Source organism: Sinohyriopsis cumingii, chromosome 3 (assembly GCF_028554795.1).
Source record: "Sinohyriopsis cumingii isolate HCF-2022 chromosome 3, ASM2855479v2, whole genome shotgun sequence".
Lineage (NCBI taxonomy): Eukaryota > Metazoa > Mollusca > Bivalvia > Unionida > Unionidae > Sinohyriopsis > Sinohyriopsis cumingii.
In genome coordinates this window covers 35,319,938-35,337,698 of record NC_142963.1, presented here as the reverse complement: position 1 = coordinate 35,337,698, position 17,761 = coordinate 35,319,938, and the positions used below count along the sequence as shown (strand labels likewise).

The 17,761-nt window shown below is 35.5% G+C and overlaps 2 long non-coding RNA genes across 2 annotated transcripts; one reads left to right on the top strand and one right to left on the bottom strand.

Annotated features, from left to right (window-relative positions):
* Window positions 1–986: 986 nt before the first annotated feature.
* On the top strand, window positions 987–15,228 carry LOC149802671 (uncharacterized). The gene is made up of 3 exons (XR_016420083.1): window positions 987–1,072; window positions 13,331–13,449; window positions 14,249–15,228. It is a non-coding gene; the product is annotated as an uncharacterized LOC149802671 (long non-coding RNA).
* LOC149802670 (uncharacterized) lies at window positions 13,520–17,714 on the bottom strand. Its single transcript, XR_016420084.1, has 2 exons — window positions 16,611–17,714; window positions 13,520–15,169 (listed from the first exon to the last, which is right to left on the bottom strand). It is a non-coding gene; the product is annotated as an uncharacterized LOC149802670 (long non-coding RNA).
* Between the last annotated feature and the right edge of the window lie 47 nt (window positions 17,715–17,761).

Below are 17,761 nucleotides of genomic sequence, written 5' to 3'. Positions count from 1 at the left end.
GGGGAATGTATATTATATGCTGGACATACTTCTGGGTTAAGATAATTAGGATGCAATGGGGGGGGGGGGGCGCAGATTATGAGCCATATCACTTTGTGTTAACTTCTAGACGGCGAGTGGGTATTCTCAAATTATCTTTTTCGCTTTTACTGTTAAACATGAGTGGCTGTGACTGCAAATGCTGTTTCAGTTGGATTATAATTTTACAGAATAATAATGCAACTAATAATAATTATTTATGACTGCTGAAGACTATAATAACATTCATACGGTAAGTATAGTTTTGTATAGAGTCTCCATCTCTTGTATCGATATATGTATCGTTTCAGCATAAGTATCGATGCATCAATATATAGATAAATCGTTTCGTCCCTAGTAGATTGCATGCTTTGTGTTGCTCCTCTATACGCTTTAAAACATTTAGTTCCTTTGAAAGAACCATCACAAGCAAATGACTATCCTCAGAAAACGTATGAATATCATCATAGTATAATCTAGCTACGATGTCATAGCCTCAGCTTGATTTGTTGTTTAGGCTACGAACTGATCCCATATCATTTAATGTAGCAACAAAAAAAAAAAGAAAAAAAAAAAAAGAAAATCACTAAGCCAGAAAAACAAACGGTGTAGAAATCTACTACATAAGTATAATCATGTTGTGAAAGAAGTTTGGCTTATTTTGAATTTATTAAGCCCTTACACGATAACAGAAATTGTCATGGTTACACTAACCTCACCGTGTCCGCCATGACAGATAACGCGAAACTCTCGCAGTGACCCCTTTTCTACGTAAGGCTTGCCAGACCATATTTGGATATTCTACGCTATGTTATTATCAAACAAGTGGCGAATAATCGCTTCTTGGTGGAATTTCAAAGTTGCCGATAAACTGTATTTACTTTTAACGCGCATAATTTATGACTCAAACCGCGCCAAAGTTTTACTACGGTTTGTTTACGTTTCCAAATAAGGCCTCATTGTCCTTATATAGAACACAAACAGCTAGAACGGAAGTAATCATTATTTGAACTAATATGGCGGACGATCTCAACGAAAATATCGAATAAAAAAGGTAAACGAGATTTTAGAACTATTTCTACAATGATTTGCGAGATACTTCCGGTTTTAAATAAGAGGACTACTCAATTTATTGCATTAAACGCAAGGAATTTGTTCAAATTGTTGATATTAGGCTAAAAGAGCGCCGGGTGTGAATCACACCCGGCTTGGCGTGCTCCATTGACACACATGGGCTTGTTACAAAGAAAATCAAGGGATGGGGGTTCTAACCTGTGTTATATTGTTACAGGTTAGAACCCCCATCCATTGATTTCTTTGTAACGAACCCCTGTGATTGATACGTATATGCTCATGTTAGTACACTGTCCACGAAGTAGGAGTAAGCATACTAATATTAGTACTAAGTATAATCGTGTCGATGACCGATGAGAGTTAATGTCTGATGCATTATGCCGTAACTTCCAACAACCTGCATTTATCACAGTTAGCCTAATATCTGATTACGACCGTTTGGTTCTTGATGCAAATAACTTGCCTGTGTTTTCCACAGACTCGGGCAATTACCTTTAGTGTAATTGGACTTTCCATAGATGTATAATAGATTGGATCAATGAGTGACAGAGGATAATAATGGTGACAAGTGAAGTCTCAAATCTACATATGCATGCTCTATCCCACACATAACTCGGCCATTTTGACTGAATGTCCACAGTATAGAGTTCATAATGCACAGTTGTAGCTGAAAACAGTTCTTGGTTGGTTGGCCTGTAGATATTAATGATATTCCCATGTACCAATGAATTCTGTGTGTAGTATCCAACAGTACCAGTTACAGTATCATGCCAGATATTGTTAGGATCACCCAAATGATTCAGGTTAATTTAACCTGTGCTACCCTCAGCAGCAGTTACAGTTCAGGTTTATGAAGTATTGCATCAAATTGTTACATATTGTTTGGGCTTGCCCCAAAAATGAATCCAAGTCTTCTATGACCCTTCCCACCCCGTTTTGAATATTTTGACATTTATGTTCGGGTGTGGGGTCCGAGCCAAATGCCTACTGAAAAGTTAGACAATTCAACAAAGACATACTTGTCCATGTTAGATGAAAATGAGAATGATCATTTCAGACAACATTCAATGGTGTAACTAGTAGCCAGGCCCCAAAAATGCACGATTGCCAGACACTTAAATATTCTCCATGCTATTATTTTCTATGATTAAATAGAAGTTGTACCAGTAAAAAGAGTAATTGGTTAGAAGTGCATGATGTGGGGAGACTGTAGAGGGTCTGCCTTTTGAGCAATTATACAATGTGATTACATTATTCATAGAACTATGATGGACCCTCATAGCTACTGATAAACAAAATAATTGAAGTGGAATAACAGCAGTGAGCTTAAATCACCAGGAAACTAATTTTACTTGCAAAATAAAAATGTATGTGTGTGGTTGTGGATGCTATTTGTGGACTTTCTGCAGCAAACAACCATTGGCCATGGTGCTGTTGGAATTGCAACAATGGCAACTATCAGAGGCACACCAATTGGGTTTGTTGTTGAAGCCATAGCAATAATAAGTGGTGTGAATGGTGGCACTGGCAAAATAATTTTGTTAATTTACATTCACTAATACATGTTTATTCAGAAATTCTCAGGGATGCTCTAAGTTGTCTTAGCACAATTTACAAGATATTATCTTGATTAAACAATAGTAATAAAATTAAAAAAAAAGTATTTGTGGCAATCTCCAGCCATTGTACATCTGACAGTCAATATATATGAAAACTATTTTATTCTTAGTGGAGATACTCTTTATTCTGCAAGTTTTGAATACAGACTATTGGGTTAATGTGAAAAATGAACATCTTAGATATATAAAAAAGTTCAACACAGATTCTTTTTTATACCCAATCTACCTTTGCTTTGTGATAATAGGGAAAATTCTCTTTCTGACCTACTTTGATTCAAAACTTTAGAATTGGTTAAATAAAAATTATCTAATGACAAAGTGAATGCAACATAGCTCTTTATTAAAACATATTTTTGACAAAATATTGCTATCCTATCTACAACATACAGTACCAGACAACTTTTATCACATCAGACATCTTTTTAGCATGATTTAAACATTCAAAAATATTCTGTACATTTTTTATGGTCATACACACATTTTCAATGTTATACTTAAGGTAACATGAATTTAACACAAGTCTTCATGGTGTATATACAATGAAGACAGATAAAATGAATTCAACACAAGCCTTTATGGTGTATTTCCATTGTAGACTGATATCATGAATTCAGTACAAGCCTTTATGATGTATATAAACTGTAAACAGATACCAAGCATTCAGTACAACCCATCATGGTGTATATACATTGTAGGCAGATACCACGCATTCAACACAAGACTTCATGGTGTATATCCATTGTAGACCAATACCATGATTTCAGTACAAGCCTTTATGATGTATATACATGTACACTGTAAACAGATACCAAGCATTCAATACAACCCTTCATGGTGTATATACAATGTAGCAGATACCATGAATTCAGTATAAGACATCATGGTGAATATAAAATTTAGCAGACACAATGAATTCAGTACAAGACATCATGGTGAATATATAATGTAGCAGATACGATGAATTTAGTACAAGAATCATGGTGTATATACAATGTAGCAGATACCATGAATTCAGTACAAGACATGAAGTCTTGTGTATATACAATGTAGCAGATACCATGAATTCAGTACAAGACATCATGGTGAATATGCAATGTAGCAGATACCATGAATTCAGTACAAGACATCATGGTGAATATACAATGTAGCAGATACCATGAATTCAGCACAAGACTTCATGGTGTATATACACTGTAGCAGATACCATGAATTCGGTACAAGACATCATGGTGAATATACAATGTAGCAGATACCATGAATTCAGTACAAGACATCATGGTGAATATACAATGTAGCAGATACCATGAATTCAGTACAAGACATCATGGTGAATATACAATGTAGCAGATACCATGAATTCAGTACAAGACATCATGGTGAATATACAATGTAGCAGATACCATGCATTCAACACAAGACTTCATGGTGTATATACAATGTAGCAGATACCATGAATTCAGTACAAGACATCATGGTGAATATACAATGTAGCAGATACCATGAATTCAGTACAAGACATGAAGTCTTGTGTATATACAATGTAGCAGATACCATGAATTCAGTACAAGACATCATGGTGAATATACAATGTAGCAGATACCATGAATTCAGTACAAGACATCATGGTGAATATACAGTGTAGCAGATACCATGAATTCAGCACAAGACTTCATGGAATATATACAATGTAGCAGATACCATGCATTCAACACAAGCCTTCATGGTGTACATACATTTAAAATTTTATAGGATAACTATAATACAAAGTTAAAAGTTTTTAAATATTTGGGGATTTAGGACACTATGTTTCTAGGAATTTTAATTAAATTAAATACAGTTTAACTTTAAACACCTGTTGTTCTGAAAATCTAAAATAAAATGAGTAATTTGTGGAAAAGATCACCTTGCTAATCCAAACTGCTTTAAATCCATTCTGTTTTTTTTCCAATTTAACTTTTAAAAAAAGTATTATCAATTTTTGTTCGGAATGAGTACAAATATAAGATTCTATTTATCACATGACAAAAAAAACCCCTGATTTTATTTGACACCACCACAGAATACTGTAGAGAAATGACTTTGAAATACATTAGGTAATACCTTGTCCCTTTGTTTAACAAGCCATCTAGACATTATCTGTGATGCCATAACATGTTATTATATGTGTTACAGATAAAAACTTTGATACAGGTATACTAACCTAAACAACACAGTGGTCATGTGATCAAAAGAGTATATAATATATATATAGACAGACTGTATAATAAATAAGTAGAGTATATAATAAATAAACAGTATATAATAAATAAATGGAGTATAATAAATAGAGTACATAATAAACAAATAGTGTATAATAAATAAATAAAGAGTACATAATAAATAAAAAGAGTATATAATACATAAATAGTTAATAATAAATAGAGTATATAATACAATAATAAATAGAGTATATAATAAATAAATAATAGTGTTTGCACTATCCAACAGTGCAAACACATTTATCTATGGGTATATCTATCCAACAGTGCAAACACATTCATCTATAGATATGTCTATCCAATAGTGCAAAAACATTAATCTATGGGTATGTCTATCCAACAGTACAAACACATTAATCCTTGGGTATGTCTATCCAACAGTGCAAACACATTAATCCATGGGTATGTCTATCCAACAGTACAACCACATTAATCTATGGGTATGTCTATCCAACAGTACAAACACATTAATCCATGGGTATGTCTATCCAACAGTACAACCACATTAACCTATGGGTATGTCTATCCAACAGTACAAACACATTCATCTATAGAAATGTCTATCCAATAGTGCAAAAACATTAATCCATGGGTATGTCTATCCAACAGTACAAACACATTAATCTATGGGTATGTCTATCCAACAGTACAAACACATTAATCTATGGGTATGTCTATTCAATAGTGCAAGCACATTTATCTATGGGTATGTCTATCCAACAGTGCAAACACATTCATCTATAGATATGTCTATCCAATAGTGCAAAAACATTAATCTATGGGTATGTCTATCCAACAGTACAAACACATTAATCCTTGGGTATGTCTATCCAACAGTGCAAACACATTAATCCATGGGTATGTCTATCCAACAGTACAACCACATTAATCTATGGGTATGTCTATCCAACAGTACAAACACATTAATCCATGGGTATGTCTATCCAACAGTGCAAACACATTAATCTATGGGTATGTCTATCCAACAGTGCAAACACATTAATCTATGGGTATGTCTATTCAACAGTGCAAACACATAAATCTATGGGTATGTCCATCCATCAGTACAAACACATTATAGGTCTGCTAGTGTGCTCTAACAAATTTCGTTTATATGATATATTTAATCTTCAAGATGCGATTTTTAAAGGTATTATGTCAATTACCTCAACATTAATGAAAATAATGGCCACAAAACATTGATTTTTTTATTGCACAAGGAAAAACGCTGCTAGACAATTTTGTGCTCAGCAATTTCCAGAAGACAAAGCAGAAGTGACATGCTGTAGGGAACTGTGCAGGTATCAAGGCACCAATTGTTTTACCATAGACCTCAATGCAAATGTTCCGTGATATAAATATACTTTATATCCTACCGCAGCATGAGTGTCACACACTGTCATAGAGAACAATGTTAGATAGTCAATTTGAAAAGGAAAAAAGCCAGGTATTCCATTTCATTTAAGAGAGATAACTCTGTTGGAACTAGACAGGGGTAAGAGTTATATAGTCACAACAGACACATTTTCTGCCATGTGTACCACATTTTAAAAAATTCAAAAAGTACAGACTATGATCCTTAAATGAATTAACATAATCTCACATGTTGCCAAGAGGCTCAACTTTTTCTTAAGTCTAACAGAAAGTACAACTCTTACATAATGCACCAATCACAGCTAGTGTTGTTGTTTATTTCTGAATACAATGTTCCCTACACCTTAAGCTCTGCCCACCTGGGATTGTACAATTGGTACCGTTATACCTGCATTTCTACTTTCATTGTTAGTTGCATTCAGTAGATGGTACCATGTGTTCTCCGACCAGCGACAGGTGAGATAGTCAGCAGGGACCATTTGAGAGACGACGATTTCGATACCATCTATAAAATTAAAGAGTCACTTGGTATTATGACCATCAGGTGACTCCTGCCCAATGCAGTACCAAGTGTGTTTTCTTGCCAGATAACTGAGTCCATGAACACGAGATCAATAAAAACCAAGGGTTATGGCAGGGCTAACAATGTGTAGACCAAAAGAAGCTTGTACAGAAGCGAGAGTTAGTGTGGGAAAAATATTTATACATCTTTATCTTGCTATATTACTGGTTGTCAGACCCTAGCCGTCGCCACAAATATACCTAGCAAAAGATTGATCAGTGGGAGAGAGCGATTTTAGAGGGAGGGTGTTTGCAAACCATAATAGCCACACCCCTACCCCCCAATGAATCCTGCTTTACCATGATGAGTGTGTGTGTTTGACCCTTGAATTTTAGTTTTGCCCACCCTCCCATTATTCTCCCCCCAATTTTTTTATATTTGAATGTCCATGCTTATTTCATGCCTATTCCACAATAATAACAATAATAATAATAATAATAACAACAAAACAAGTTTTCTGTTGTGAATACTTGATGTACTGATTATGCTTAATTGTAAAGGCTAATTACCCCTTCATGTTGAGGCACTGAGAGTAAATTACCTTGTTTGCCAGAATATGCACAAATGTATCAGTGGCTGACAGTCTAGGTCAGAGTCAAACCCACAACCCATTGCTTTTGATTGTGAATACTGATGTCCACAACCCATTGCTTGTGAGTGTGAATACTGATGTCCACAACCCATTGCTTGTGAGTGTGAATACTGATGTCCACAACCCATTGCTTTTGATTGTGAATACTGATGTCCACAACCCATTGCTTGTGAGTGTGAATACTTATGTCCACAACCCATTGCTTGTGAGTGAATACTAATGTCCACAACCCATTGCTTGTGAGTGTGAATACTGATGTCCACAACCCATTGCTTGTGAGTGTGAATACTGATGTCCACAACCCATTGCTTGTGAGTGTGAATACTGATGTCCACAACCCATTGCTTGTGAGTGTGAATACTGATGTCCACAACCCATTGCTTGTGAGTGTGAATACTGATGTCCACAACCCATTGCTTGTGAGTGTGAATACTGATGTCCACAACCCATTGCTTTTGATTGTGAATACTGATGTCCACAACCCATTGCTTGTGAGTGTGAATACTGATGTCCACAACCCATTGCTTGTGAGTGAATACTAATGTCCACAACCCATTGCTTGTGAGTGTGAATACTGATGTCCACAACCCATTGCTTGTGAGTGTGAATACTGATGTCCACAACCCATTGCTTGTGAGTGTGAATACTGATGTCCACAACCCATTGCTTGTGAGTGTGAATACTGATGTCCACAACCCATTGCTTGTGAGTGAATACTGATGTCCACAACCCATTGCTTTTGATTGTGAATACTGATGTCCACAACCCATTGCTTGTGAGTGTGAATACTGATGTCCACAACCCATTGCTTGTGAGTGTGAATACTGGTGTCCACAACCCATTGCTTGTGAGTGTGAACACTGATGTCCACAACCCATTGCTTTTGATTGTGAATACTGATGTCCACAACCCATTGCTTTTGATTGTGAATACTGATGTCCACAACCCATTGCTTTTGATTGTGAATACTGATGTCCACAACCCATTGCTTGTGAGTGTGAATACTGATGTCCACAACCCATTGCTTGTGAGTGTGAATACTGATGTCCACAACCCATTGCTTTTGATTGTGAATACTGATGTCCACAACCCATTGCTTGTGAGTGTGAATACTGATGTCCACAACCCATTGCTTGTGAGTGTGAATACTGATGTCCACAACCCATTGCTTTTGATTGTGAATACTGATGTCCACAACCCGTTGCTTGTGAGTGTGAATACTGATGTCCACAACCCATTGCTTTTGATTGTGAATACTGATGTCCACAACCCATTGCTTGTGAGTGTGAATACTGATGTCCACAACCCATTGCTTGTGAGTGTGAATACTGATGTCCACAACCCATTGCTTTTGATTGTGAATACTGATGTCCACAATCCGTTGCTTGTGAGTGTGAATACTGATGTCCACAACCCATTGCTTGTGAGTGTGAATACTGATGTCCACAACCCATTGCTTGTGAGTGTGAATACTGATGTCCACAACCCATTGCTTTTGATTGTGAATACTGATGTCCACAACCCATTGCTTGTGAGTGTGAATACTGATGTCCACAACCCATTGCTTGTGAGTGTGAATACTAATGTCCACAACCCATTGCTTGTGAGTGTGAATACTGATGTCCACAACCCATTGCTTTTGATTGTGAATACTGATGTCCACAACCCATTGCTTGTGAGTGTGAATACTGATGTCCACAACCCATTGCTTGTGAGTGTGAATACTGATGTCCACAACCCATTGCTTTTGATTGTGAATACTGATGTCCACAACCCGTTGCTTGTGAGTGTGAACACTGATGTCCACAACCCATTGCTTGTGAGTGTGAATACTAATGTCCACAACCCATTGCTTTTGATTGTGAATACTGATGTCCACATCCCATTGCTTGTGAATGTGAATACTGATGTCCACAACCCATTGCTTTTGATTGTGAATACTGATGTCCACAACCCATTGCTTGTGAGTGTGAATACTGATGTCCACAACCCATTGCTTGTGAGTGTGAACACTGATGTCCACAACCCATTGCTTTTGATTGTGAATACTGATGTCCACAACCCATTGCTTGTGAGTGTGAATACTGATGTCCACAACCCATTGCTTGTGAGTGTGAATACTGGTGTCCACAACCCATTGCTTGTGAGTGTGAACACTGATGTCCACAACCCATTGCTTTTGATTGTGAATACTGATGTCCACAACCCATTGCTTTTGATTGTGAATACTGATGTCCACAACCCATTGCTTTTGATTGTGAATACTGATGTCCACAACCCATTGCTTGTGAGTGTGAATACTGATGTCCACAACCCATTGCTTGTGAGTGTGAATACTAAATGTCCACAACCCATTGCTTTTGATTGTGAATACTGATGTCCACAACCCATTGCTTGTGAGTGTGAATACTGATGTCCACAACCCATTGCTTGTGAGTGTGAAACTGATGTCCACAACCCATTGCTTTTGATTGTGAATACTGATGTCCACAACCCGTTGCTTGTGAGTGTGAATACTGATGTCCACAACCCATTGCTTTTGATTGTGAATACTGATGTCCACAACCCATTGCTTGTGAGTGTGAATACTGATGTCCACAACCCATTGCTTGTGAGTGTGAATACTGATGTCCACAACCCATTGCTTTTGATTGTGAATACTGATGTCCACAACCCGTTGCTTGTGAGTGTGAATACTGATGTCCACAACCCATTGCTTGTGAGTGTGAACACTGATGTCCACAACCCATTGCTTGTGAGTGTGAATACTAATGTCCACAACCCATTGCTTGTGAGTGTGAATACTGATGTCCACAACCCATTGCTTTTGATTGTGAATACTGATGTCCACAACCCATTGCTTGTGAGTGTGAATACTGATGTCCACAACCCATTGCTTGTGAGTGTGAATACTGATGTCCACAACCCATTGCTTTTGATTGTGAATACTGATGTCCACAACCCATTGCTTGTGAGTGTGAACACTGATGTCCACAACCCATTGCTTGTGAGTGTGAATACTAATGTCCACAACCCATTGCTTTTGATTGTGAATACTGATGTCCACATCCCATTGCTTGTGAATGTGAATACTGATGTCCACAACCCATTGCTTTTGATTGTGAATACTGATGTCCACAACCCATTGCTTGTGAGTGTGAATACTGATGTCCACAACCCATTGCTTGTGAGTGTGAATACTGATGTCCACAACCCATTGCTTTTGATTGTGAATACTGATGTCCACAACCCATTGCTTTTGATTGTGAATACTGATGTCCACAACCCATTGCTTGTGTGTGTGAATACTGATGTCCACAACCCACTGCTTGTGAGTGTGAATACTAATGTCCGTTCAGTGTGGAGAGTATAGTATTATTATTCACAATAGGTACAGAACCATAGTTAAAAGGAATTTTTAAAAATATTTAAAGGTCACCGGCCACACTCTAACATTTTCCTTTTTATAACACATTTGCATTACATGATTAAAAGTAGTTATACTCGCACAAAAAGAACAAAAAAATTATGAAGTGTAAAGAAGAAATAACAATTTAATTACTTGAAATAGAAGTATACAATGCTGTTACTTCCCCTTAGTTACGATTTCCCACCTATAAAGGATGCCAAGCAGAAATGACATACATTTATCCTTACAAGACTAAGTACATGCTTCTTGTTGTTGAAAAATTAATCACTATAAAGTATGAATAGGGAATATTTAGATGAAACTAATGAAAACTAATTTACTGTTCAGCCTTATATCGGTATGCATGCACGACGCACTAGATTGTTTCACTTTTAAAACTGTTCCATTGTTTCAATTTATTTTGAAAATCCCCGTTAATACAGGTAAAATGAATCAATGCTGGTTTCCGTGTGTTGGCAGACTTTATAAAAAAAGAAGAAAGAAATCGGCACACTTAAAGAATCCAAAGGAACCAAACTTGACTTACTGTAGTCGGCTGTCTTCATAAGAAAAAATCGGCACACTATAAAGATACCAACGTTAGTTTCCGGGGTTGGTTTGCTTTGTAAGAAAATAACCTATGTATTTGATATCCTGTTGGTAAGTTTAAACAATGAGTTTATAGCTCCCTGCCAGTTGTGTTTATCACCCGGGCTTTTATTTATTTTCCATATGTAATCATTATTGATGTTTGCAGGGCAAATAGTATACACAATAATAACTTACTTTAATAATACTTTTGTAACCCATTGTTAGCAAAAAGATTATCATTTGCACTTACATTGAATGTATTTTAAAATAATGATTTTTTATTTGCGAGATACCGTCTTATAGTTAACCTGGATACAATACAATCTGGGTCAGTTTGCAATAAGTAACTTATCATGCGTAAATGGCAGGTGCCTTCAAGCAACCAAGTGATATTTTCGTCTCATTTGTGATTTTATTATTTAACATAGCAATACACACTATATTAAGGATGCATATGCAAGCCGGCATTCACTACATATACAGAGTTCGTGGATATATATTTTTTTAAAATAATTTTCGCATGATGAAAAAGAAGGAATATATGATAACAATGCAAGGTTAATTTCTTTCATTTTATTTTAAAACGTGTATGTTTATCAATTTATTTTGTACCATGAGTGTGTGTGTAGGGGGGGGGCAAAAATTAAACGCAAAATTATTTCCTTTCTAATTTGTATGGAATAATGGAGCAAATATGATTGACGATATTGACCAGTAATGACAAGCTTTCAATTTACGTGCACACACACTAAGACAACTTGAAAAATAAAAACAAACAATAAAATTAACTGGTAAGAGCTTCATATTGCAGCAACTAAATACCGACAAAATCCTCAATATTATTTCTCTGTCTCTCTCTCTCATGTGTATTCTAGTGTGTATTGTATGCAGCTGTGTTACAACGTGAAGCCTAAAATTAAGTATATTTGTTACAGTATCTCATGTACACTATCTTAGCAAGATGTATACATATTATGTAGAATATTATCTATTAAGTATTATTGTTTTATAAATCAATATTGATAATTTGACTGGAAGACTTAAACTGAGAATGTCGTTGTGCAGATGCATATATTTTTTAGCATAAAAAATGTATATAAATATTTTAATTAGAACAAGCAAGATATGTCAGTTTGTGTTTTCTCTCAGAGTACGTTACGAAGTATGATTATTTTCTTTCAAAGAATATCAAAATGGTTTGTTTTTCTCCTAAAACCAAATAACGTACAAACTATTGTTAAGTTTGAACGAATTGTATTTCTAGTTGGGCTAAATTGTCTTTGGGCCAAATTCACTATAATCTGGCATAAATGATACAACTTTCCCATCCATCCCCTATTTGATCCCACAGATTAAATCCACTTTTTTTATGGTAAACATGGTCTTTCAGAAAAAGAAAGAACCCGTTTTCCCATCATCACTCTTTTGGTTACATCTGTATGCAACAGTGCACCATATTTTCTGTACAAAAGCATGATCGTATACTGTATCACATAGACATTTATGTGGAGAAATTAAACATCTGAATGGCTAGGTTGAATAAAAGGGATGAATGTACGTCATATCCGGGTTTGGCATGCGGAAACTACCAATTGTTTATGGATATTGCCAAATAATTTTTTCATTTAAAAATGTGGAGTTTTAAGTCTAATTAAACATTTGTATGGTGTGCATAACCAATGCATTTTGTTTATAACTATAATAATATCACACATTTGTACAATATAGGTAGCCAGTGACCTTTAATGCTGTCAGTGTAAAGATTTTACCTTCTAATGCTGCTCTAATTATAACATATATATATATATATACATGTATGTAATTTTTCTTTAGGTACTGAAGCACCCGGAACATAATGCACTAGAGAGAACCAAAGACAGTAGATGGTGTGACATCTCCTGTGGTGCATTTTGATGTCACAGTGAACTTTCCATTCATTCCCCGTCTACATGGTTTGTATAGCTTCATAGATGATATGGATTCCTAAGGCCTCACAAATTTTATCAGCATATGAGTCAATAATTAAGTTATGTAATTTTTTATTGCAGAAAAACTACAATGTATTGGTAATATGTCAAACTTTATGATCAACCCTTAGTTATAAAAGTAAGCAAAACGATTTGGTGCAATTGTCAGTTATAATTCAGACATGCAAAAGACTTCATGTGTGACTACCATATCTACTGCAAAGGCATGAAACACATTTTTTATACTCTTATTCAAGGGACTAGATACACCATCACACAGTATTGCTGTTCAACATCAGACTGACAGGATACTTAAGAAAAACAAACAAGCAAACAAAACATAACATTGTATTAACTAAGCTCAGTATGATTATGTAAGCGTTTTGACTCGGTAGACCAAGCACTTGTGAACTTGTCATTATTGAGCAATGATACACTTTAAATGATACACACATTCATGAGAAATCCTCGTCTTTCTGAAAACTACGATGATCAGAATACATGTCTAAAATTTCACCTACTATCCAGGTTGTGAAGTAAATGTCCAGCAAGTAAAGAGAAGGAGGAAAGGCATTGCAAACTTTCATGTACTTGTCAGCATTCATACACGACACTCATGTAAGAAAATGAGCTTACTTTTTCAATGCTACTTATACATTAGTCCATTTTTAAAATGTTGGTAAACACATTTAAGCTATGTACAGATGATGTCACATTTTAAGAAATAGAAATATTGTTAATTTTGCCCAACATAATTTTTTCTCTTTTCTTCAAAACAATGAAGTGAAGAGTAGTTATGAAATGGAGAAAGCAGGACTTTCTAGAGCCATACCAAACTTAAGTTATGACATGAAGAAAGCAGGACTTTCTAGAGCCATACCAAACTTCAGTTATGAAATGGAGAAAGCAGGACTTTCTAGAGCCATACCAAACTTCAGAACCACAGTATGGAGGTGGACACTATTATTACAGACAGGCATGTGCATATACAGAACCATAGTGTGGAGGTGGACACTATTATTACAGACAGGCATGTTCAGATACAGAACCACAGTATGGAGGTGGACACTGTTATTACAGACAGGCATGTGCAGAACAGAAATGGATCAGAGAGAATATGAGAGCCACACACTATTATGTGTGACATAAAGCCAAGTGTATGTAGATATTGCAGTTTTTACTACACTGAATGATACCATTTGATAAAACTCGTCTACAAGCACATATAGTAATATAACATTTCTATGTTTAAAGTTATATTAAAGTTGGAGGGAACATATCACTAGGAATACAGTCAGCCCCCTCCTCCTCGGCTCTTTACATACGCACACACATGGAATGGAGAAACGAACTAAAGAAAGATTTCAACCAAAACAAAGCTAACACAGATTCTTTTTTGTAGCACATATTCAGTATCATATATCGCAACAAAAACTATTAGTATTATTATTCATTCATTAAACTATGACTTATACATATGTTAAATTGAATACTAACAAAGTCTTGTTTCCAATTCCATTAATTCTCTTTGGTAAATTGTCAGTATGAATATGGGCAGTGGATGACATTTTTCAGTTTCTTGAATTATTGGGGTAACAATTTCTTTTCAAACTATGTTGAAGAATTGATGGTATTGCTGGAGGAAGTGGTCAGGAAGCCACAGTCAGTTGATAGACACCTCTATGTAGCCATGTATCTATTATGACTGAAAAAAGAACATACAGCAAATTTTAAAACTTGAATAAAGTTATGTTATTTCATGTATCCCTGTTTTCTGTTACTTATTTCGTGTTTTCAGAGTCAATGCCTTTAACATAAAATTGGATTTTACTACAACCAGCCTTAGAAGCTAAAGAAATCAAATGGGAACAAGAACAGACAGTAATATGTTTTTAATGTCATAGTATAGAATCTGTTCAAGAAATGAAATTACAGAGGATTAAAGAAGTTTTCATGAGAATTTCCATGATAATGATCAAATGATTTTAGCACAATCTATTATCAGAATGAATGGTTTGGGTAAATATTCCACTCAAGTCAAGTGATAGTACTGATACATTTTGTTAATAAAGGAAAGATCTTATTAAAAGGAATTTTAAGCTTAATTTTCACATGCGTATAAAGCAATCACTTGTCCCAAAATTGACCCTGATAGTGGCACCATAACTATTGTAAGAATATTTTGTCTACAAGTGTTCATGTACTCGGACAGGATTTCCTTGCAATTTCCGTATTGCTGAATGTAGGCACGGTATGCTGCTTCCAGGACATATTCATCCAAGCAAACTGTGAAATCTTGGATGAGCAACGATACAATCCATCTTGACCTCTACACTTCTCGACTATTTATTTACTGCTGTAATTTCCACAGGTACACCAATATACATGGTAAATACACTCCATCATTCATTATTGTGTTAGAGAGCAAACATATGGGTAAATTATGAGAAGTTCTTGCATGTTAAAGTATGATACATATGTATATGTGATGCATGGTTAGACTTTTGTTCTTCCTTTTGTACCACAATAACATAAAAATAATCAGCAATGTATTATTATTATTATTCTCAAGATTTGTTTCCCCATAAATATGTATACTTCCTTTGTCACTAGTATTATACACCTAGACACACAGAGAAAATATATGCTTGTTGAACATCTGGATACACCAGGTCTATGATTACTTTTTCTTTTCAATAACATTCTTAAATTTTACTATCTGTGGAGGGTAGTAAACAATCACACCCAAAGTAAATTCAGGGTCTGCATTTCATCACAGTTTAAAAGAACAAACTTGTCATAAAGTTAATAAAGTATTTATTTCTACACCTCACAGTCTGAGTCTTAGGTGTTTAACTTTTAACACCACTAATTGCTGATGAACCATGCCCACATGACAATCTGCTCTGAAGACATACAAGTTTTGCCCAAATTTGTGCCCTTCTCTTTTCATTATGAAATTGAAATAATATTAACAAAAGAATAATAATAATAATTGCCATAATGATAATAGTAATTACCAGAATGAAAATAGTAATTGCCATAATGATAACAGTAATTACCAGAATGATAATAGTAATTACCAGAATGATAATAGTAATTGCCATAATGATAATAGTAATTACCAGAATGATAATAGTAATTACCAGAATGAACAGCCCAAGTGCTACTCGGCCTAATTATGCCCCTCTTTAGGGTCCACATTCTCGTCTCTTTCAGGTTTAAATTGTCTAACCTCAGCGAGCAGAATTTTCTTAGGAATCATTATGTTCTAGGAGTTCTTCACATGACGAATATGAGCAGGACATAAATTCGCTTAAATCATCACTAAATTCAGCCATCACCACATATGCTGAACTTGAGGGGCTTCCCAACAGTACATCACTTCTGGAAATCCCATTATCAATGGAAGTATACAAATATTTCCAGAGCATTTTCCATAAACCATCAATAAATGCACACATTATCTTGATTTTCTTCTCCGTGAGTTTAAATATGCATTTTAATGCACGTTTCTGAGTTATTTAGCAAAAAATGAACATTCTAATATACAGTGGAACCCCGCTACAACGCGATGATCGGGGTCCATAAAATCGGATCGCGTTAAAAGCGGGGTCGCGTTAATGCGGGGTTTTACAATATTTAACTTTTTTTCCGAGAACATATACGTGTATACATGTGCAATGATCAAAAGTCGGCTTATCATCAGATGAATATTAACTGGAATGCATTAATTAAGATATATTCAAAATAATCGATGGCTAATATATTTATAGGTTATTACTGTGCATTAAAAACATTTACTAATTTTTATTTGTTTGAACGATAATACAGATTGACCGATAATACCAGACTATCGCTATATCATGAAAAGTGTATCAACACCGTATGCTACCGTGCCGTCGTGGCATGCAGTTCATCCATAATGGATGTAATTTCATTGAAAATCGTACAGATTTAAAATATTCAATAATTTTGTAATAGTCTGAATTCGTCGTGTAAAATATAGGATGAACAAAATATTGAAACCATTTACTTGCCGTCTGATATCGTACGGTCATTGCATGCAGCTATTCCCGGGTCTACATATGGTGTCTGTATTGGATATTATTTACTTTCAACTGTTTGTTGTTTGATCACACCGCCAAGCACAGCACACATGTTGGCGGCTTTCGTCCTTTGATGTTTATTAAATTGTGCGACTCTTGTATCAACCACAGCTTTGTCTGCTGCTTGGCTGTGATTGCAGTTAAATAAGAAGCCCATGTCGGCTATTGTTTGAGCAACGACTGTATAC